The sequence below is a fragment of the Parasteatoda tepidariorum genome, chromosome 9 (assembly GCF_982258835.1).
Source record: "Parasteatoda tepidariorum strain Cologne lab strain chromosome 9, Ptep-v5.0, whole genome shotgun sequence".
NCBI classification, from domain to species: domain Eukaryota; kingdom Metazoa; phylum Arthropoda; class Arachnida; order Araneae; family Theridiidae; genus Parasteatoda; species Parasteatoda tepidariorum.
The window spans coordinates 31,348,187-31,372,638 of NC_141763.1; the positions used below are offsets into that span (position 1 = coordinate 31,348,187).

The following is a 24,452-nucleotide window of genomic DNA, read 5'->3' on the forward strand; positions in this document are numbered from 1 at the left end:
GAATTTCAGGAACTTAGAAAAGTAGCAGACTTTTTTGTTTTATATGACAATTTAAGAAAATTATGCCTGCAATTTATGTGTGATGTAGTTAAGGCCGTACTCAAGCGGAGGGAGAGAGAGAGAGGGACATTTATTTCGGTCCCGAGACTACTGAGAGCACGACCAAAATTTCTTATACGAAATATAGTGTAGATTAATTAACTTTTGTAAAAGAAAATTGCTGAGAATTTCTTAATATCGATATAAAAAATATAATTTTGTATAAAGGATCTTCAAAATATGAGCTAAGTGAGTAAATCTGAGATAAATAAGGGTTTTTATGCTTTGAGGAAGGAGCCGGTAATAAATTTTGCCCTGTATCCCATAAACCCTTTTAATCAGTCTATTGTATGTATAGTTTGTCTACGGTAAGAACTCGCTTCGCCACAAAGTCTGACTGTTGCTATGGAAACAGGAATAGCGCATTTCAGGGTCTTCCCTCTAGGACTAACATAGTAGGCAGAAGAAAAATATTCCCTTTCTCTCGCCGACCCGAGCAAAACCGGACCTTAAGAGTGACCCCACACCCTGATTTGAAATAATTATACCTCGTTACCATAGTCACCACCACAGGTCCAGACGAATGGCTACTGGAGTTCTTACTTTAGACAACCTATAGTTACCTTCTTCATCCGCTACAGCAGTGTTCTCCAACCTTTTTATCACCGCGGACCTGTCAACGTTTGAAAATTTTACCACGGCCCTCTGGGAGGGGGGCGTTGATTGTTTAGATTTCAGATTATTTTGATTTATTAATTTTAATTTAATTGTATTTAAATATGCCTTCAAAATAAAATGCAGTTACACCAAAAAATAATTATAAAGTGATTTAACATTTTAACTTACAAGAGCGTTAAATCAATGAGAACCCTAAGCTTGTTTCTTTGCAATGAGATTGTTCCATCTGGGGGTAATCGGAGACAATGACACCCGAAGTGTGCTGCTTATGTCCTGTTTATTCCGTTGCTTTGTTGCAGAAAACCCCGCTTCACACAGGTTGTCGGAAATGGCAATAGGGATTTAAGTGCTGTGGTGGCAATGTCGGGGTATTCTGCCATGACTTTAATCCAAAACAGCGTCAGAGTTGTTGTCTCGAACGTAGTTTTAAGGCCACCATCATTTACGATCTCCAGCAGTTGATCTACTAGATTCGCCCGATTTGTTGACAAATGAGTGGCAGATCCATTCCTTACCAGATATTTTTAATTTGGGGTATAAAACTAGGAATTTAAATTCAGTTTCAATGAAATGGGCGGCCTGGTTACATTTGATCCACGGGACCGGGGGTTGGAGAACACTGCGCTACAGTGCAGATTTCGTGGGCTCATAGCATAGGCTCACATCAGAGGGAGAAGAAAAACCCGGTACTAGTACCCGGTCCTACACCAAGAGCAGAAGTTATTGAAACGTAACAGAACAATGCTTATTGTTCAACTAAATTTTTATTGTTTGTTAAGATATTAATATTTAATATACGTATAATAAGCTGGACTAAAATAGTTTTTGTAACTGTAATGACTGATAAATAAGGCTAGTTTTAAACCGAACATTAGAGAGAGATGACATAGTAAAACAAACTTATCCACACTGGCGCCGTGAGCTGATCAACAACATGCCATTATTGAAAGTCCCTCTTCTAAATTAGTATAGTATAATTCAGAGTTTGTCCGCTAAAAAGCAGAACTAATTTCAATACAATCGAGGTATCCGGGCACTATATATATAGAGGGAAAAAGTAATTTATATATACGTATACAGCGCCCGCTCGAAAAATTTCAAATTAATAGCCAGAAAAAGTAGCCAAATATCCTAAGTGTAAGTATTAGCTAATTTTCGTTAGATTTCGCCAAATGCAAATCTTAAAAATTTTTGATGATTAATTTTTTTTATCCCCATTGAATTATTTAATGGGGTTTAATCTGTATTTTGCTGTAGTTTGTTTCAGGCTTATATTATTTGGACCCAATTCTAATTGTTTATGCGGCGCATCTACCTAAAATTACTGAATCGAATAAAAATACTGATTTGTTTAGAAAAATTCATTTTGACGTAATTTTGAGGATCGAGTTAAATCAGTGTTTCTTAACCTTTTTGGTATAATGGACCCATTTTAAAATTTTTTAAGAAGTCACGGACCACCCCCTATGAAAAAAATAATTGCAAAACATCAATTATTAGAAAGCATTTAATTTTATTATTTTAACAGTACACAAAATTTTTAAAATTAAAATTTTTAATGTGAAGGTTGTTGCTGCTCTTCCTTAATTAATAAATTGAATTGAGGGATGGTTTTCGACAAAGCAACACGCATATCATGTTCAACATTCAATCGATTTCGATGTTTTTTTTTATTGTCACAAGTGTGGAAAATCCCGCTTCGCAAAGATACACTGTAGCAAACGGAATTATAGCTTCCATAGCTCGCTTTACAAACAATGTGTAGGATTCTCTCACAGAAGACCAGAACTCTCCGAGTGTTTTTAAATCGAAATCCATTTTTAGCAAGGACTTTGTTCTAAGATCAATAAGCTCATCTTTGGCAAAAGTTCATATCATCGATACCGTCAATATCACAAAGAAAAGGATTACGAATCCGCAACTCATCTTTTATATTTATCTCATCCAAATTGAAATATTTTTTAAATGAAACTTGAAGTACTTCCAGGTGTTCACAGATTTCATTTTTCAAGTTATTCAGCAACAAATTATCTTGCCGAGATCCATTTTCAGAAAGCACTTCGTCCAACATTTGACAGTTTGCATATATCCCATTTTGGATTCTATTTTTCCCTAAGTGGCATTTTCAATAAGAATGCTTGTAATTTCTCAGTTGCATCCATAATGGTGATATCATGCCCTTGAATTGAAAGACTTATATCGTTCTTGAGGATAAAAATATCTGCCTGGTATGCCAGGTAAGTTTATATGTAAAGTCTTTTTTTTTTCTTTCTGAAATATTCCAAGAGTGGGTTATCTTTTTCTTCTAGAAAAAGTGATACTTCTGTCTTCAACATGAAAATTCGTTTCAAAACCTGCCCTCGTGACAGTCAGCGCACTTCCATGTGGTACAGAAGTACCTCTTGTTCTGCGTCCATTTCTTGACACAGTGCTTTAAAAAGACGACTCAAAATCGCCATTTCATAAATATCGTAAGCACAGTTTTTGCACTTAGTTCAAAAATGGCGATATCAGTGTAAAACCATTTGAAACAATAAGCAAAATAATTAACATATTTGCAAAGAGAAACGATATTTAAAATTGAAAAATCCAATCAAAGTTATTTAAGTGACAGAAAATAAACTTAAGTTATTTAATAAAATTTGTTTGAAAACTTTTAATAAAAAAATGCTAATGTCATAAAATTTTATCATAAAAAAAGCGTAAATGTCATAACATTTTATCAAAATTAAGCTAAAACTAAAACATTCTTATAAAAAATTGTTTCAAAAATTATATTTAAAAAAAAAACAAAACATTTATTTGTAATGAATCTTATCTGGACTGAAATTTTTGATTGTTGATTGGAGCGATTTAAAGAACCCTACTAATACCAGGGTGCGTAGCGTTTTTAAAAAGTGCTTATAGGAGCTTATTTTCGATTTTCATTTTTTAAAAGCCCTTAAAGGTACATTTTTCCCATGGGTGTTTTTAAAAAATGCTTAATTTTCCCTTTTCCGAAATGTGATATTTGTCTTTACCATCTTGATTTTCGCAACAAATTATGCAAAAAGACATTGTCCTATTCAACGTTTTCACAATTAATTCAATCTCAATCTATTTCGGCTAACTGCCTGTCTGTAGTGTATGAAAACACCTTTGTTTTACATATTTGATGAAATACTTGCGGGTCCGCACTTGCGTATACTGAGTTGGATTCAATGGTAAAGATTGTTGACTCTCATCTGCAACCCTGCTGCATTTTGCAAGAGATTCTCAATTTCAGACTTCATTTTCCGCCCTTTGTAATAGAATCGAAAAATCGCTCGAATTTTTCTGATTACGGGGACCAACTAAACATTGTTAATTTTTCTTTCTCTATCAGAGATAGAAAATTTCATTTCTCTTGTTAATATCATCGTTTGTGACGCGCTATCGTCTTCGTCATTGTAAATAAAACCATCAATTGTCAAAAACTTGCCAACCCTGTCTAATTATGATATTTTTCAAAGTGCTTAAAAATATTTTTTGAGTGCTTATTTTTTGTTGAAAAATTTGGCTACGCACCCGGAATACGTGCTCATACATAATATATACATAACATGCGTAAAATAAGTGTTGTAATTTAAATTTTATCATATATACTAGAATTTTGGAAAATTTAATAATGTAAAATATGCTAACGAAATAATGACTTTTCAGTATCGTGGAATTTCCCATCTATTAAGGAAGGATTAAGGATTTTGCTTGAGACTTCCACCCCTCTTTCATTTATCAAATTCCCCCGATTTAAATTGTTATTGTAACTTGATTGATTCTGTAATATTTCCTTTTTTTAACTCACGATATTCTGTTCTGAGTCTAGCTGTACTGGTAACGGGATCTATATGTTAACTACATTATTTGGTGACATTGATGTCATATATATATATGTAATACAAAAATTAAATACTTTTGTATTAATAAAAGCATTAAAACTTCATTCCTTTTCATAAAATATCTTTAGTAAAAGATAAGGGTAGAAATTCTATTTTGGGACTTCAAGGCTAAAAACATGCCAATGAATAATAATTAGATTTATACTTTAAAAGAGAAGTTATTTTAAGAGCTTTCACTTCCATATAAGGAAAGATTAAACGATTTGCTATGAGTAATAAATAAATTGATGAGGCGTAAGAATACAGAAAAAGGCATATGACTGGGCCTCTTTACAACTAAAAATCATCCTATAAAATGCAGGAGCAATGTTTTTGCGTGACTTTTTTGGTGTATAATGTTTACAAACTAAACTCCGTCGGATCTGACTGGAACTTTGTCCCCCCTCTCCAGCCGGGAGAGCGGGGATGTGACTTCGGCTTCACGATCTATTTAGTAAATAAAATCTTGTGCACAATATGTTCTCATTATTCCTGCTTTCTTGACAAATAAATCCACCAAAATATAGGGGTTGTTGCCCTTATATTAGATATATATATATTTCTCTTACATGGCGACAAAAAAAAGCCTCATTAGCCACTCCCCGAATGGCAACGCTCGAAAATCGACCAATGATTGCCGCTAAAAATGTCGCATGCCAAATCTAGCTCAGGTGGCTCAACATATAGCGCTTTTAAAAACGGAAACTGAAATAACCAGAGAGAGCATTCTCATCAAATGTGATCTCTTCCGAAATTCACCCTATCAGCTGCGGCAATCTCATACTATGAAGCTAGGCAGAAGTGAGTAGTCTTTGTCGATAGATCTCTATTCTATATCACGAATTTATTTGTTTTATTATTACTAGAGCCCGGATTTTTATGATCTAAAAAATCTCAATTGATGCCCTTAAAAAGTGCAAAAAATGCCCTTAAAAGTGCAAAAAATGCCCTTAAAATGCGAAAATTGCGCTAAAAGTGCCTTATGACATGACTTAAATAGAAGTAAAAATATTGAACTAAAACAATGTTTTACTCTATAAAATTATTATGAGTCGTTTCAAAAAATATAAAGCAATGCAATACTTGTTCTACGTTCATTAAAGTTTGACAAATATGTTTTATATCCAAAAATAACAACAAAAAAAAAGGAAAATATATTGACTCCAAAAGATTTTCATTTTGTATAGAAACTTAAATGAATATAACAACTTCCATCTCAGAATATTACTAAATATCAGAATTACAGTGGATTATGAAATTTTTTTTTTAATAATATTTTGAAATGTAAACGAGCGTCTCTTGTTTGAAAGCAAATTTTTATACCAGGAGAAGCTTCTTTCAACATCTACTGATGTTATTGGTGCGTACTTGAAAAGGACGGTCACACTTACTGACAATTCTTCTTCAATTTGAAACGATGTTGCTTCACCTGTTAATATCCTAGAAATTTTCTTCATTGTTTGGAAGCCAGTGTAATAATAAAAAATTATAAAAAATAATAAAAATTAGAAAAATTTAACAAAAAATTTAAAAAATGCTTTAAAATTTTAAAGAAAATGCCCTACAAATCTCAAAAAATGCTCTAAAGGACAAAGAATGTCCAAAAATGCAAAAAATGCAAAAAAATGCAAATGTCATCAAAATCCGGGCCTTAATTATTACTATTAGTTATTCATTGAAAAATGAGTCTCAATCGTGCTGTTACGCTTTAAGATGTAATACTATAGCACATTTCTGATAGGTTTAACGAATTACATGTCATTTATTTGAATTCAAATTTATTTTAATGACTTAGTATTTACTTAAAAGAGGTAATTTTTTTTCTAAAAAAAAGTCGTTATATGGATTGGAATGATTGTTTTGGAATTCTTAGAATTTTGTGCATTTGCAATGCACCTAAGTTAGTAGCGAGCAAAGCGAGCTTGGTTTGCGAAGCAAACCATATAAGATTGCGTAGCAATTTTCGGGGGTTGGCGAGCGTTAGCGAGAAGGGGGCGCATCCCACTAGAACTTTATATAATAATTAAAGTGTTCAGTCATGTGTTAATTTTAACACAGTTTACAACTTATCCCTAGATATTCTTTCTTACATTAATTATTTCCATCAATTTTGAAATAAGTTTTTTATTATTCATATTTATTATTATAATTTATAAGAGTTCAAACTGTAAATAATTTGTAGATTTCATATTAACTAGAAAGAGATGCTATTAATTTGCATTATTTTCGAATGCTGCTCTTTTTTCTTTTCTTAAAAATTAATGATTCAAATATAGTAAAAATGTGACTTTGATATGGTTATGTACTTTTTAAATATAGATTAAAAAAAGGGTTATTATTTGTATTGTTAAAATATTTCTTCTAATTTTATATCTTCAACTCTAAAATCTGTTTTGTGATATAATTCTTACCAATTTCCGACGGTTTATGAACTCAAAAGTTTTATACGCAGTGGCGCCATCTAGAGGAAGAAGTAAGAACTTTTTAATAATACGAGAAATCTATGAAAATCGCAATTGATTTTCTTTTTTCTTCTTTTTAAATTTTAAAATGCTGCGTTCGAAAGAAAAATAGCTGAAAAAATAATTATAATTTTGTCTAAATCCAAAAGAGAGTCGATAGAGCCACTCTAGATTATATTCTCTAATACATCCATCATTGCCTAAATTTTCGAATTTTTTTTCCATTGGAAAATCTATTCCTGGAATTTTTTCAACTCGGCAAATTTTTTTTAACTTCTCTAATTTATTTCACAAGTGTAATATCTTTCATATTTTCCGGGCGTGTTTTTTAGTTTATTTTTTAGGTATTATAAACGAATTCATTTTTCCATTGCAAAATATAACGTAACTTGCAATAATTTTTTTTTTAAATTTATTTTTTAGTTGAGTAGATATACGAATTTATTTTTCAATTGCGAAATTTTATTTAATTTCAGACATTTTTATATTTTTATTGAAAATAATTTACTTCTATTTGTTTTATGGCGCGTTCTTACAGCAATACTGAGGCACGATTGATTTTTTAGTTTTTATTTATATATATATATATATATATATATATATATATATATATATATATATATATATATATATATATATATATATATATATATATATAGAGAGAGAGAGAGAGAGAGAGAGAGAGAAATGATTCGGATTTGCCCGAATTGGATTTGCACATGGTAAAAATAAAAATTAACAAAGAAGTTTTCAGTAAATTTATTAATAATAACATAATTAGTTAGCTAATTTTAAATTTAAAAATCAAATGCATTAAGTGTTCCTCCTGAATCAAAAATGCAACTGTTTTTTCAATGCTTTATTTTTAGAAAAAAAAAATTATGGGAAGAGGTTTCTTTCACACGTTTTCTATAAAAAAAAACTAATTTCGCTGCAAAATGTTTGCAGCTTTGTTTTCTCTGATAAATATTAAACTCTAACTCATTAAACAACAGTGCAAAAATTTAATTCGGCTGTATTTTAACATATAAGTCATCCTAATCTAATGTAATATATGAAAAATGAAAAAACAATTTCATGATGTAAGTTGCAGATGTTTGTTTCTAAGCTAAGTTACCACGTAACGAGTTACCTATAATTTGTTTTTTGAAAAAAAGAATCAAAACAAAATGTTTTATTAGAGTTAGTATACAGGGTATTCTATGAAAACCGTTATTAATATATATTTAGAATTTTTGTTCTTAAAATACTTCTTTTTAACCTACATATCACTTTTACGAAACACATTTTAAACGATGTAGAAGATTTTTCCCACATGAATGGAGTGTTAAAATATAAGAGTTGTAAATGGATAAAAATATGCTCTTTATAAATATTGTATTTCTTTTAAATGCTTAGGATTAAGTTGGCTATTCTTAAGTAAGATATAACTTTTATTATAAGAACAATGTAAACGCGAGCTGTTACTCTACGTTTAGTTGTATCCCCGTTTTTGATTATTTTTTGTTTCATTTCTTAAAAGGATTCTAAGAATATATATTAATGAGGGGGATTACGGGACATTCTGTATAAATTAAATGTTCAGTGAAAAACTATGTTAGAATCAATTTAGAATTATGTACTATTTTCTCTTAATTTATCAATATAGTTGGAGAAAAATATTTGTTAAATCATTCTTGAAAAATTTCCCGTTCTTGTAAGTACATTTAAATTCGCTACTTGCTTTATAGATTCTGTTTTGTTCTGTTTTTTCTTTTTCTTTTACTTTATTTTCTGTTTTTACGTGTTATTTTTATTTATTGTGTTCTATTTTATTTGTTGTAACTTTTGTAAAAAAAAAATTGAGTGCTCCTTATTACACTATTGTATTAATATATTTTGCTTTGGCTATATTGATACAATATCAAAAAGCACTCTTTTTTGCGGATATAATCGTGTGGGCTGATAAAAAGATTATATCTTTTATTTTCCGGATTTTTAAAAAAATTTTTATCCTTTTTTTTCTTTTTCCCCCAGTTGTTTGTTATTTTTTTCATTATTATTTTTCCTTCCGCCCCTTTTTTTATATGTCTGTAATCTTCCTTTGCTTTATCTTCATTTTGAACATCCGTTTCTCTTAGATATAAATAGTGGCTGCAAATAAGAGCAAATTTGAAAAACTATTGTTTGAAAGTGAGCCGTGTTTGGAAGATTTTACTTTTAATGTAGAAAAAGACATCAGCGTTTTACACTGTATTTCAAAACCATATAATAATTAAATACTAAATATAATATCTTTCGCTTACTTAAACCTAAATTAATAAAAAATAATGAAAAAAGTTTAAAAAATATGTTGAATAAAAATTCTGCATCCAAGGGTAAACTCGAAGATTAAGAAACATCTAAATTTTTCTGTTACATTTTTACGCTATATTTTTCAAACTTCAAGCAATTAAAAATAATATAATGCTTTTTAAATGTTTTTTCTATTTTTTAAATTTATTTTTTCGTGGAGAACATTGTTATATTTCGACAAGCTCCCCCCCCCCCAAGAAAAAAAATCTTTTGGGCCTGTTTGATTCTTATCGTAAAGCTAAACAACTAAAAATATCCTTCGGTTGTGTGAAAAATTGTTATTCTAAGGCCTTCATAAAGGAAACTGCACATGTTGGGATAGTGCAAAATATTTTATAAAAACAAACCGAATTTCTCCGCATCTTAACGTGAATAACGTCACTTCCGTTATTTATAAAATAAAAAAGGACACGTGTTATTTTCCTGCTTTTTTTTAAGAAGCTCAAAATAAAGAAGACTGCTGAAAACTTAGTAATTCTTGGACAGCAGTTCACCATTGCAACATGTTTTTAATTTTAGGTTTAATTAAGAGATCTTCCTAATAATATAACACTTCAAAAATGTCGACAGTTATTTTTTTTGTGTATCTCGAAATATAGGTCAAAAATAAGTAATTATTGGTCACAGGGTGAATAAATATAACAAATTGCGATTAAAAAATTGTTTACTAGTCGCCACCTGAGCGTTACTTTTTTCCTCCAAAATGCTAAAACTAAAGAAAGCTGACTTAAAAGTATACTTTACTTACTAATTTAGTAGAACTCAAAATTAACTAAGTTAAGTATACTTCATGTACTAGGTTATTCAAGTTGGTAATAGTAATTGATTAAATAAAACCTAGTAACTTACTTGTTTAAATTTGAAAATTCGCTTAAAGGCTATTCAAATACATCATAGGAATAACTTTTGCAGTTTTGGACTTATTTTATTTATTTATTATTTGTTTTTTAGTTTATGTTGAACATTCAATAATAATTATGCTTAATTTTGCATAATTACTACTTAGTAATAATGCATAATTTATTATGCATAAAGATAATTCTGCATAATTTGCATTATTACTCTCTCATTATTTCTCTGGATAAAACTTTCAATATCAATGAAATCAAACTTCAGACTTGTCTCTGTTTTATTTAATCATTTATTTATTTTTAGTTTATGTTGAATTTTAAATAATAACTTGCCTGAGGATAATTATGCATAATTTGCGTAATTACCCTCTCATTATTTTTCTGGATAAAAATTTCAATATCAATGAAATCTAATTTCAGACTTGCCTATTTTATTTATTATTTCGTTTATGTTGAACATTAAATGATAAATTGCTGCATAATTACTCCCTCATTATTTCTCTGTATAAGAACTTTTAATATCAACGAAATCAAACTTCAGACTTGTCTCTATTTTATTTATTCATTTATTTATTTTCAGTTTATGTTGAATTTTAAATAATAACTTGCCTGAGGATAATTATGTATAATTTGCATAATTACCCTCTCATTATTTTTCAAGATAAAATTTTCAATATCACTGAAATTAAACTTCAAACTTGTCTATTTTATTTATTCATTTATTTATTTTTAGTTTATGTTGAAAATTAACTAATAATTTGCCTGAGGATAATTGTGTGTAATTTGCATAACTACCCTCTCCATACTTTTATTGATAAAATTTTCAATTTCACTGAAATCTAACTTCAGACTTGTCTATTTTATTTATTCATTTATTTTTAGTTTATGTTGAACTAATAATATACCTGAGTACAATTTGCATAATTACCCTCTCTTTATTTCTCAGAATAAAACTTTCAATATCAATGAAATCAAACTTCAGACTCGTCTAATTTATTTATTCATTTACTTATTTTTAGTAATGTTGAACATTAAATAATAATTTGCCTGATGATAATTATGCATAATTACCCTCTCATTATTTATCTATATGACTTATGACTCTCTTATTCTGTAAGACTTCCAATATTATCATAATCAGACTGAACAGCCTTAAAAATATTATTTATAAATAATTTTACATAAAAATATTTTTTACGATCAATAATTTTTTTTACAAAAAAAGAAAAAAAATTTTAGTTAAATCAAGTTTTAAAAAAAAAATGAAGTCATTTAAAATTGGGATTTAAATCATGCCAACTGTTCTCAAAATAGCCTCAATAATATAAACTTTGTTTATAGAATTTCTTTCTTAGAACAAATGTTCGTTGACAAATTACCGACAACATCAAGCCTTCTCACATTAAAGCGAGATATTGCATATTACCTCTGGTACATTTTTTCTCTTCTGTGCATAATATACGAGTCATTCGGTTGCTCAAAACCCCATTCAATCTCCCCCCATAGAATAATTCTCGCTTTTTGCTGGTAAGCAGCCAAAGTGTCAAGAAATTATTTTCCTCGCCTTGCTTTTATCTCACGGCGTACATTGTAAACTCATAATTTTTTGTGCGAAATGTGCCATCTTTATCTACAAGGTTTATGTCTTTTTGATACTTGTGGATTGATATAGATTTGGTTGTCAAGCACCCGACTCTCTTGGGCCACATTTGGTCCATCTATGGCCCATGTGTGAACTATTATAAAGGTAAGTGTTTTTTATATCATATACTTAGCTTATTTTCTATTGCAACAAAGCTATAAAATCTTGTGTAAAGTTAGATTTCAAATCTATAAGGTATCGGAAAATCTTAAAATCAATTAGGCTGTCTATAAATTTTTTTAAAATTCTAAATGGTGTTGCAACATTTAATGGTGGTTTTTTAAAGTCCAAATATGGCGCTAACAAAGTTGTATGTCAATAAATTTACGACTGCCAAAATCTTGTAGGAGTTTTTTTAGTCATTGTAGCATTGAGATTGAACTACAATTATGCTGGAGCTGTGGTGGCTCAGAGGATAGAGCACTCGCCTTTAAATGATGTGACTCAGGTTCGAATTCCAGCGATGGTCGATGCAAAATATGCACCTTCCTCTTCATGTAGCACAAATGCGGGTTAGTTCCATCAAAAAGTCCTCTATGAAGGCTAATTTCTTCCAATACTTGAGCCAGGAGTCAAAATTCCACGACTGCATTGAACATTGAGGTTAAAAGTGGGTCGGCTGCTCAACGACGGTTATAAAATGAAATACATGTGCGCTAATCCGTGATTGAAAATTCCATAAAAAATAGTCAGTAAAGATGGACATTCACTAGATGTATTATTTTATGACTAATTATACCACGCCTTTTCCAGTATTTCTATTTTATTTGGAATTAAATTTCTTGCTCGTGTACATATATTCTGTTTTCATAAAATAAGAGTATAACTTTAATGATTTTCTATTAAATGATGTTTTAAAAATGTCGAAATGTTTATAAGTGAAAAATTAAGCTACGTGTGTATATTGTCGTATCATTCAATATATTTTATCAAGCACTCTGTTCAATATGTTGTAAACTAAGGGGAGAAGTAAGTGTGAAGTTTAACCTGTGTAATTTAAAAAGTCTGCTTATCAAAATATGCTGTGAAAGCTCTCTCTTAAACACTTTACAATAATATCGACTCCAAAAAATCAATCCTTGGTTTGGCTTTTGAAATAAAATGCTTGATGAACTTATTCTCAAGAATGACAGATATGTGAAGGCCTTATATGAATAGTGTCATTTTGAATTTTCATTCATTTTAAGATATAGAGCCTTTAAAGTTTAATGAGTGTGGCGTTTCTACCACTACAAAAATATAATTCCAATTCACTAGTGTATAAGACATGTTTACGCCTATTTCGATGGATGGTCCACACTGAACAGTTGACTTGCTGCTTGTGACTGCGACATTATCCACCTACTCGCACTGTTGCTACTCAGTCTCGTCTTGATCACACACAACGTCAGCCTGCATACATTCGACTGCTAATGGCACCGCAGGAGAAACCACGACCGTGATCTTAATACAACTCCACGATCAGCAAAAGTAGGGTGATATTAATACAGCTCTCCCGATTCTCACAAAACAGCAATGAATCAACTAGTGGTATCCGTTCATTAAATTCGATCACATATAAAATTCTGGTGAGGGAGTACTGTAACGTTTCTACCACTACAAAAATATAATACCAATTCACTAGTATATAAGCATACACGTTAACTCGCATCTACGGTGGGGTACCTTTTCATAGATGAAGGTTGACATCCCACGTCAAAATTCATGCTGGTACTAGCAACAAAAATTTGCTAGTTTTTGCTATGTATTGCTAGGTCTGCTAGATTTTCATGCTAGTATATGCTTGCCAGCATCACATGCTAGATACCTAGCATACATCGTACTAACATGATAAGCTATGTACAAGCATCTCATGCTTATTAGCTGTTTCAGCTGGCTCCGTAGCATGGTAAGGTAGGTACCATAGCAAGCTATTATATGCTTTTTTATGCTTGCCAGCATCACATGCCAGATACCTAGCATACATCGTACTAGCATGATAAGCTATGTACAAGCATCTCATGCTTATTAGCTGTTTAAGCTGGCTTCCAAGCATGGTTAGGTAGGTACCTTAGCAAGCTATTATATGCTTTTTTATGCTTGCCAGCATCACATGCTAGATACCTAGCATACATCGTACTAGCATGATGTGCTATGTAGAAGCATGTCATGCTTATAAGCTGTTTTAGCTGGCTCCCAAGCATGGAGAGGTAGGTACCTTAACAAGCTATTATATGCTTTTTTTTGCTTGCCAGCATCACATGCTAGATACCTAGCATTCATAGTAATAGCATGATATGCTATGTGCAAGTATCTCATGCTTATTAGCTGTTTAAGCTGGCTCCAAGCATGGAAAGGTAGATATACCTTAACAATCTATTACATGCTTTTTTATACTTGCCAGCTTAATGTGCTCTACAGACAGCTTAGGCGAAAACAGAATTTTTTTTATTTATCAAATCCTTAGACCTTGTTATATTTATTTAAAGTAGGTCCTTAGAACTTATTTAAATTTTATTATGAAGATTATAAAATTGTTATTATGGAGAGTAAATAAATACAAAATTTGTAAAATGTAAGAATAAAAAATGCAAAGCAGTTTGCTTCCTTATAAGGTCTCTTCCAGATGGTTATGTGTTAAAAGTAAAAACCTTACAGACTTTATCTTTAGTTGGAAAAAGCGGTAAAAACTGTTCAACTTTGTTGTTATCATTCCAAAAATATTTTTTGCGTATTTATTAAGTCTCATATAAGGCAAAATTCATGCATGCTCATCAAAATTCAGACTGGTACCAGCAACAAAAATATGTTGATTTCAAACTCATGCTGGAATAGCAAAAATTCCTAGAAACGGATGGTAGAATTCTCTTGCTGGAATAGCAAAAATTCCTAGCAACTGATGGTAGAATTCTCATGCTGGAATAGCACAGAAAACTAGCAAGTGATGACCGTGATTGTTGCTAGACTAGCAAGATATTCCAGCAACACAAGCTGGTATATGTATGCTAGACAAGCAAATAAAGTGTACCAATACATACCATGACATGCTAGTAATTTTGCTGGTACAAGCAAATATTTTTGCTAGATCATGCTGTTTTTTTTTTTTTTCTTTTTTCGCTGGTATATTGCATTTCAAGCTTGTCTAGCAAATAAATAGCAAAAATTTTAACCTGAATCTAACTTTAATACTAGTTCATTATCGCTGGTATACATAATGTATTTAAATTTGCTTCATTTAGAAATATTTTTGGGATTACATTCAAATTAAATATTGCATTCGCTATAATGTAACCAAAACATATTATTAACAAGGTTTTCTGGAAACATGAGGATGCTTAAGAACATAATAATGATATGGAATTTATTTTTTTTTCTATTAATTTAGGTTTTCTAACCGAAATAGCCAGCATTTTCATATAGTTCTATTTGAGAAATACTAACAGAGATTTAATCAGCAAAATATATAGCTTAACATTTCTAGCCAAATGAATTTCTTAGGCAGCAATAGAGCAAGGCCCGTGACTTTTTACATTACATAGAATATCACGTTTAAAAAAAATTTAGTCAATATTGCAGAAAAATATATTCCCTTAAGATTCTTTCATTCAAATTTATGTCCGACTTTAATTTGAAGTGATGTTTCTGAGGTACAGATCAAAATTAAATTAACCAACATATATTATTATAAAATTATAATTTGTTTATACGTTTATACGTTTAATTCGTTACGTTTAATTGTTATAATTCGTTTATACGTTTAAATCACCATGTGACATACAACATCCAATTTATTTTTATAATGTAAGTCATAAATATTTATACGTCACCACAATTGGTTTATAAAGCATGTAGTTAATGTTTGTAAAGACAATGGGCTTCGTAACAAAAGAAAATTTAACCCACGTGGTTTTTCTTGCTTGGTCAATAGAGATATTCACGCTGCATGCGAAAAAACAACATTTGCCAATTTGATGGAATTTCAAACAAAACCTTATTAGTAAATTCTTCGTCGGAAAATATATTTCGCTAATCAGTTTCTTATTCTCATAACCAAAAACCATAAAAGAAAATATTTTTTATACAGTAGGAATGGTTCTTGAGATTTTCCACCTGTGTCAAGCATATATGTGTCACCTGTGTCAACTATTTGAGATAGTATTTCAACTCTATGTTGTCAATATGTTCCGCAGTTACTCTAAAATGAATATTGTGCTTTTTCGATTATTAAACTAGTTACCGTTTAAGGAATTTTGCAATTGAAAATAAAATCTAAAGAACTAAATGAAAAACAATAAAAAAACTTTCTCTCTCATCCTTTGGGATGTTTCCCAAACAGTCGCCAATAGCCCGGGGAGTAACTCTAGTGCTACGACTCTGACTGAATCATATTTTTATTTCCCATTTGGTTCTTTTCAAACTAGTTAATATAACTGTTGTGTTAACTTTATAACGAAAATAATATTTGAGGGGTCAATTCCCTCTGGGGTCAATTCCAAAGATGCGGTAAAGAATGAGTGCCTGTTTGAATTGCCATTGTGTCGTAAGAAACAGGGGTGTCTTAACAGTTGGGAAAACAGGACAATGTCCAGGGGATCCCAAAATACTTTTTCAATAAAAAGATATTTCACTACCGGTTAAAAGTATTTGGTATCCAGAGATTGAGGGTGCTCCACGTGTTGGCAGGGTGTTTGCCCTGGGAGCCCCAAAAGTAGCTACGCTACTATTTAGAAACCCATAAAAATCACCCACAGCTCTCGTACAGCTTTAGAAATCAAATGCTCAATACCTTGAATTATGTAACGTTTAAAATAAATTTGAAAGACCTATTCATAATGAGCGTAGCTTGCTACTCCGGCAAATCACACCGTAACATAAGAAAATTTTCGTGAAAAAATTAGTTACTTATTTTTATTAGAAAGTACTTAAATTTTTATTAAAAATATGTCCTTTATTGTTCAATTTAATTAATTTTCGAGATCTTTGCAGTATCCAGTGTTAAGCTTGATCACTGTGATTTTAAAAGTTTAATTTCGTCAATAAGCTTTAATAAAATCTTCATATTAGCCAGCATTTAATTAATGTGCAAGTACATAAAAAAAGAGAGAAAGAAAAACTGTTAGAACAATGTTGTCCTTATTTATTTATTTTTTTCATAATTGTTGTCATTGTCACAATTCTGTCATTATTTTCGAAAGCAAATATCAAAAATTGTTTTTTTTTTAGTGAATGTAAAGTTAAGAAATACAGTACATTTTTGCGTTAACTAGATAAAAAAATATATATTTATTTATTATCTATATGCATTTTATTAAATATGTTTAGAGTTATTAAACATGTAGATTTATTTTAAAATATTTATTTATTATTACAAGGAACATAAAACCCTTAATTATATATAAATAATTGATAGAAAACAACTCGGAAATTAATACGAGATAGTTTAAAAGAGGAAAATAAATAAAAAAATTGATGTTTTTATTTTATTTTTAATAAACTAAATAAATAACTGAATGTCATAATAAATTTGTTTCTTAATAAAATAAATAATTAAAAAGTTGAAAATTTTATTCAATAAAACTATTTTTCATCGATTATATTTAGTTAATTGAGTTAATTTGTTTTTTCTATTTGTTGCTTTTCTCATAAATATTTATATGCAATATAAAAAGCGCATTCAAGTAATAACATAGAAAAAAAAAAGAAAAAAAATGTACATTTTAATAAAATTCTATTAAAATGCGCTCTCTGGGACTAAATAGACTGAACGTTCTTTTACTCCCTTCAATTAGTGAATTTTCACTGAACTTTTTCAACTTTTGATCCGTAAAACTGGTGCGCTCTCTTCATGACTAAACTCGTTTGCACCTTACTCCAATTGTTTATACACATGGCGGCGGCAGATTCATATGAATGAGGTGAGTTTTCTTTATGTTATTTATTATTATCACTATTATTTAAATGTACTTTATCTTTATTATTAATAGTTGATTTGAGTTCCATTTAAATAATGTGTGCGCATTTATTATCTATATTATAATGTTGTTATTAGCATTGAATTGCAATCAAGTTAGGCTTAGCAGTCTATTTACATTTTGAATTCTTTTAAGAAAGATTCTGTTTAAATCTTATTTTAGTTTACAGTAAAAATGTTGCATCTTAAATATTTATATTACCGTCCTAATTTTTTTTTGTGACGAAATTAGCTTTTAAATCATGTTTAATTTCTCTAATTGTTTGCGTCATGTATAATAGTTTTAGCATTTGAAGATAATGTTAAAGTAACGTTTGTATAATTTCTATTAAAATAATTTTTTTATTTTAAAATTTATTTATTCGCAGTTATGATTAAAATTTTGGCTTGCTGTTATCCTATTCTATTGAAATGTAATGTTAAAATAAATTCTTTTTGTAAAAGGAAAAAAAAAATATAACTGTTTTATTTTATTTAAGATAATATTTTCTAATGGAAATGTTAAGTAAAGAAAACTTTTGAATTTTAACTTCAGAGTATTTAATAATGAACAATTTTGTGATTTACAATTAATAATTTGAACAATTTAATAATGAATCAAATTTGTGATTTAGAATTACCAAAAATATATTACAAATTAGAGTCTATAAATGTCTATCAATTATTTCAAATATTTATTTTTAACCTAACTATTTTTATTTGAATCTTTTTGAAAAACATGCTTGATTTGTCAATGGCGTTTGCATAATTTTAAATAAGTAAATACATTTAAAAAAAAAATAATTTAATAAATATGTAAGGACTAAAACATTTTAAAAATCATTAATTTTCTTGAGCATTGTTATATCAATGTAATCAATATTTTTTTTAAATTTTGTTATAGCTAACATTAGAAATGTTTAAATTGATTTATAATAAATTCACGAATTCACAGCCGGGATTTAAAAAATTATTTTGCAAAGTAAACAAAAAGAAAATGTAGGAAATTTTAAAAAATTTAAGTTGGTTGATTAAAATAAAATCGCTATAACAAAAGGTGTTGTGAATTTATCTTCAGCTTTTTCATCTATAATTAGATTTATTTTTATTAGTGTATGTATCTACTTCTATTTATTTTAATGCTGTTTCTTTTGCTCTATATTTGAAATATTATAGTGGTGCACAGCCTGCGACTAGTGAGCCAGATGTAGCCTGCTGACTGTTGATATGCAACAAGGGAAAGCTTCTAAACACAAGTAAATCTATGTTGTTTCTCAATTGCTTTTATGGTTTTTAAAAAGCAAATATTTTTATTGTGTTATTATGCAAATTTCAGTGATTACGCTTAGTTTTACCTTATTTTCTCCGATTTTTTATAAATTCAAATGGGGTTTTGACTGCTTTTAGACAGTTAAAACTACTATCTCTATGTGGTTATTAAAATCCTGATTACATTTAATACGATATTCAGACTCTTGAATTGTGCTTTTAGTTATAATAACCACTTCTATATGCTCTTTATTTGTGCTCTTTATTTTGTGTCTAACAATTAAAAGTATTTGATTTTCTGAAAACATATTATCAAGTTTACTGATAAAAAAATTACACTGAATTTACTGATCACAACTCGTAGAACATAAAAATTAGCATATATGCTGTCTACATGAGCAAATACATGTGTGGCTCTTAGTTAATCTACCTGCTGTATTTTCACTTAAAAAGGTGACATTCCTATATTATAATGAAAATATGGTGTATAAGGATTGTATTTTATAGGAATTAGTTGAAATGCTTTTTGCAAAATAAATCCATTCTCTTTTAAATAATACCGCTTTTTGTAATGAAGACGTAAATGAAGGATGAAAAAACAACATATTTTTACTTTGTTCGTAGTTCTAAAAAATTTTTTCCTATTAAACTGTTATTTAGAAAATGCTATAATTTATTGCCGTCCGAGTATTAATGCAATTTTGCTTTATTAACACAGCAATATATTCACAAAAATTTCAAAGCTATGAATATCAGTGGATATTTGGAAAAACTTGTATTTGAATGCTTCATGAATTTTGAAATTACTGATTTCTCTAAAATTTTTTTATTTAAGTTGAGACTTAAACCAATGAACAATACTTTTAAATTTTAACACTTATTCTTTATGTGTTCATTTGCTCTAATCGTGACTTAACTTAGAGTAACTAACTTATGTTTTCTAATTAGCATTTCAGTTAGAAATATGTATATTCTCTCAGAATATACAATTCATATTAAATTTGGTTAATCACCCATTTTCCAATAACTATTTATAAAACTTATTTTTTTATGAATATTTATAACTTTAAATTTATAATGTGAATGTTTTATTTTGATTTAGAAAATCCATTGAAGAGGACATTACAGGAGCCAATAAACTGACAGCATGGACAGAAGGGTGTGAGAATTATGGTGTTAGAATTGGCAGGAAGTAAGTGAAGTACTTAAGTATTTAGTTTAAAATTATATGTTAATCAAAGTTTTGATCACGCCATCTAGTGTTTGTGTTGGAGGGATGATTGTTTTTAATGAGGGGTTGCTTTGCTTAAGGAAACTTTAAACAAAATTATGTTGTGGAAAAAGAAAACTCCAAGAATTATTTCCCCCATTTTTTTTCTTTCTGTAATTGATAGCAATAGGTCCTTTTCATTTGGACATTTTTTACTTAGTTTAAAATATATTTCTGCAAAAGATTCATATTAGAGATAATATGACTATAAAAAGTTAATTTAACAATAAAATTATAAATATGTGAAAAATTAGTTAAACATACTAAATTAAAAGAACTTTCTTTTTAAATATTTGGAGAGGCAAAATACATTTAATCTATTCCTTACAACTTTGAAATATGGGAATTGTGATGGAACTCTCCTTCCACATGAATCTTTCCAAGCCAAATTGATAGATACTAAAGCATCAAAATTTTGATCCATCAGTAAAATTTAAGTTACCTGCAACAGGGGTCTGTCCAAGCCAAATTTACTACCATTTAGCGGTACCTTCACAAATTCAACTTCAGGAAAAAATGGTCGTTTCACAAAGTATTTTTTCTTTAAATTTTATTATGTGTCTCGTAGGAAACAATAAATCCATATTTTTATTATAATTGTGTGTTGATTTTTTAATATAATTTTTAATTTTCAAAAATTATGTCTAAATTTTCACAAAATAAGTATCGTTCAGAAAAAGCTTGACAGAGTACTGTACAAGTCATAATGGAGACATAGAATTGAAAATTCTGTTATCTTGAGTCTCAATTTTGATGTTTTTGGATCATTAAATGGTTATATGTGTACTATATGCATATAACGATTGGGAAAAGGTACTAGTTTTTTTATTTAAGTTTCATCTCTCTCTCTTTTTTTTGTTTTTTTTTTTGACTTCCCACAGTGGTACGTAGTTATTTTTCAGGTCTAGTTATGGAATTGAAACAAAATTTGTGATGAAAAGTTACTCCCATGGTATGACATCCTCTTAAAAACACAGTGTAGCATTAGATTAAATATAAAATGGAAAGACAAATGAATTTTAAATATTTTTTGTTAAAATATCTTAATGTAAAAAAAAAGCATTTTGAAAATATTAAAATAATTTAAAACAATGTTTGTATGACTTTGTAATTAAAAAAATTAAAATATCTAATTTAAACCAACTAACCTTAGTATATACTAAATCAAGTAATATTTATTTTTCTTTAAATTTTACTTTTATTTTGAGAGTTTATTATTCAATCCATTTTACAGAAAATCTTTTAGAAAAAAAGGAATTAATAGGGTTACTCCTCCTAATAAATAAATGTAGGGTTACTCCATGTAAAATGGTCTTAGCATATTTAAGCATTGCTTATTGAGTAAGGTATTTATTCATTTGATAAACTTTTTTTATAACATAAAAGGTGTATACTGCTGTGCAATAGATGCATTAATAAATTACAAAAAAACTCACAATTGAGATTTTAGCATCTTTGTAATTTTTGAATAATATAACATTTGCCTTTCTTACCAGTTATCTGAATTAAAATCAATTAAATTAAAATTAATTATCTGAAATTTTATTTCAGTGTCAATAATATTAGCAAAAGAAGGAAAGTAAATGTCAATCCATTTACTAAAAATATATTCTGAAGCCTGACTTCTTTATTTTAAATTCCACACTTGCTGAACACCACTTCCTTTGAAGTCTCAAAATTTGTCATATTATTTGTTTATATTCTGTTTCCTTTGACTGCATTGGCAAAGACTGGGAATGTAACTGTGTTATGAGAACTATTTTAATTTATAAGTTGAAAGTTATTTTATTAATTTATGAATGCCTTAACAAATGTGTCTGATTGAAATTACATAAATGACTGTTTTTACTTTGGCTCTGATATCATTAATTAATCCTGATCACAACAGTTTTAATTACAATATGCTCTCTGCCTTTTGCAACTTTGCTAATTTAAGTAGTGGAGACAGTGTAGTTCTATTTGTTATAAATTTGATAAAATATTTCCCTACACTAAGTTTTTAGATACGAAAAAGGTGTTTATTTGGTTAAAACATAGATTCTGCTGTTTAACTTTACTATTTCATTGGAGTATTCGCTTCAGTTTCTTATGAGGCCAAAATTCAAATATTGTCAGGACGTAATGAGATAATACCAACAATGTATAATGCATATAGTTTTGTGTTATATATCCAATATTTAAATTTCAGAGCTTATTTCATAAATTGCTTTGAAAATTCTATTAATTTAAAAAAAAAAAAGAACGTCATACATATCTGAATGGCAGGGATTACACAACATACTCGTCACCCAGGTAAAGGCAATGTAGCGACTAACATGCTCATATAAAAAATTGCAGAAGCTTTCCTGCTACTTAATGTAAAATTTTACAGTGAAAGATGTTTAAAATATCACTTAGATGCTACATAAATGTTTAAAATTGTGAAAGTTCAAACTAAATATTGTCTTAATTGAAATTTTTGTAAAGATTTAAAAATTTGTTGTTTATTTTTTACTGAAGAACTACCAGAACTACTACAAAGTTCAGCTTTTAACTATTCAGAAATAGACATCAATTCATCCACAGCTGGAATATTTTTGCTCTTTAACAAACAGATTTTTTTAGCAAAGTTAAGACTTTTCCAAGTGCTATTGTTTTTTAAAAACTTGTTTTTATTTTTATTTGCCTTTTTCCATATTAACATTTTATTTTTATTTCAGGTCAGATGAGAGAATATCTAATGAAAAGAGGAGTTACTGCCACAGAAATGGAAGAGGCTATGAAGAAAAGAAACAGATATATATCTGATAAAATCCAGGATATATGTTTTAATATTGCTAAAGTTAATGATTCTTAAACAAAATAAATCTTTTTTTAAGTTTTCTTATTTGTCTTCTCTTATATGAATATCAATCAAATGATTACTGGTAATTATATATTTTACACAAAATTTAAATGAGTTGTGGTTAGACATACAGCTGTGGTTTTGTTATTTAATATCAAAAAAGGTATATTTGCACCATATTTAATATTTGTTAAAAAAAAAAAAAAGAGATCCTAGATACACACATAATAATCCTACTGTTAAAAAGCAAGCCTGAGAGGTGGGCTTCATAGTAGAGAAAGAGTAAAAATAATTGCTAGTAGGAAAGCATTAAACATAACAAAATTTAAAGCAACAATTTGAAAATTAATGCTAGAATAGCAAAGATTATAAGAAATTAATAATAGTAATATAAATAGCAAAAATTTGAAGCAACTGATGGTAGAAAAATAATGCTGGAATAGCAAAGTTATCAAGCAACTGTTGGTAGGAAAATAATGCTAGAATAGCTGAGATTCCAGGCAACTGATGGTAGGAAAGTAATGCTAGAATAGCAGAGATTTCAAGCAACTGGTGGTAGGAAAATAATGCTAGAATAGCAGAAATTTCAAGCAACTGGTGGTAGAAAAGTAATGCTAGAATATCAGGGATTTCAAGCAACTGGTGGTAGAAAAGTAATGCTAGAATAGCAAAGATTCCAAGCAACTGGTGGTAGAGAATTATGCTTGGAATAGCAATAAAAAAAGCATCTGTTGCTATGGAATTATTGCTAGTAAAGCATAAAAAAACAAGCAAGTTGTGGTCTTGATTGTTGCTAGACCAGCAAGATATTCAAGCAACTGTTGGTAGAGAATTATGCTTGGAATAGCAATAAAAAAAGCATCTGTTGCTATGGAATTATTGCTGGTAAAGCATAAAAAACAAGCAAGTTGTGGTCTTGATTGTTGCTAGACCAGCAAGATATTCAAGCAACACAAGTTGGTTAATGTATGCTGGACCAGCAAGATATTTAAGCAACACAAGCTGGTTTATTATGCTGGACCAGCAAGATATTCAAGCAACACAAGTTGGTTTCAGTATGCTGGACCAGCAATAAAGTGTGCCAATTCATGGTATGGAATGCTAGTAATTATGCTGGAACCAGCAAAGATTTATGGTAGTATATGCTGGTATTTTAGCTGGTACATAGCATTATATGCTTGTCTAGCAAACAAATTCCAGCAAAAATTTTAACCTGGGATGGTCGATAACAAATCACTCCCCACAATGAGTGTATTGT

The 24,452-nt window shown here is 29.1% G+C and overlaps 1 long non-coding RNA gene across 1 annotated transcript; it reads left to right on the forward strand.

Moving 5' to 3' along the window:
- The first annotated feature begins 17,656 nt into the window (after window positions 1–17,656).
- LOC147803483 (uncharacterized) lies at window positions 17,657–23,232 on the forward strand. The gene is made up of 4 exons (XR_015429116.1): window positions 17,657–17,796; window positions 19,008–19,087; window positions 20,203–20,292; window positions 23,070–23,232. It is a non-coding gene; the product is annotated as an uncharacterized LOC147803483 (long non-coding RNA).
- Window positions 23,233–24,452: the final 1,220 nt, after the last annotated feature.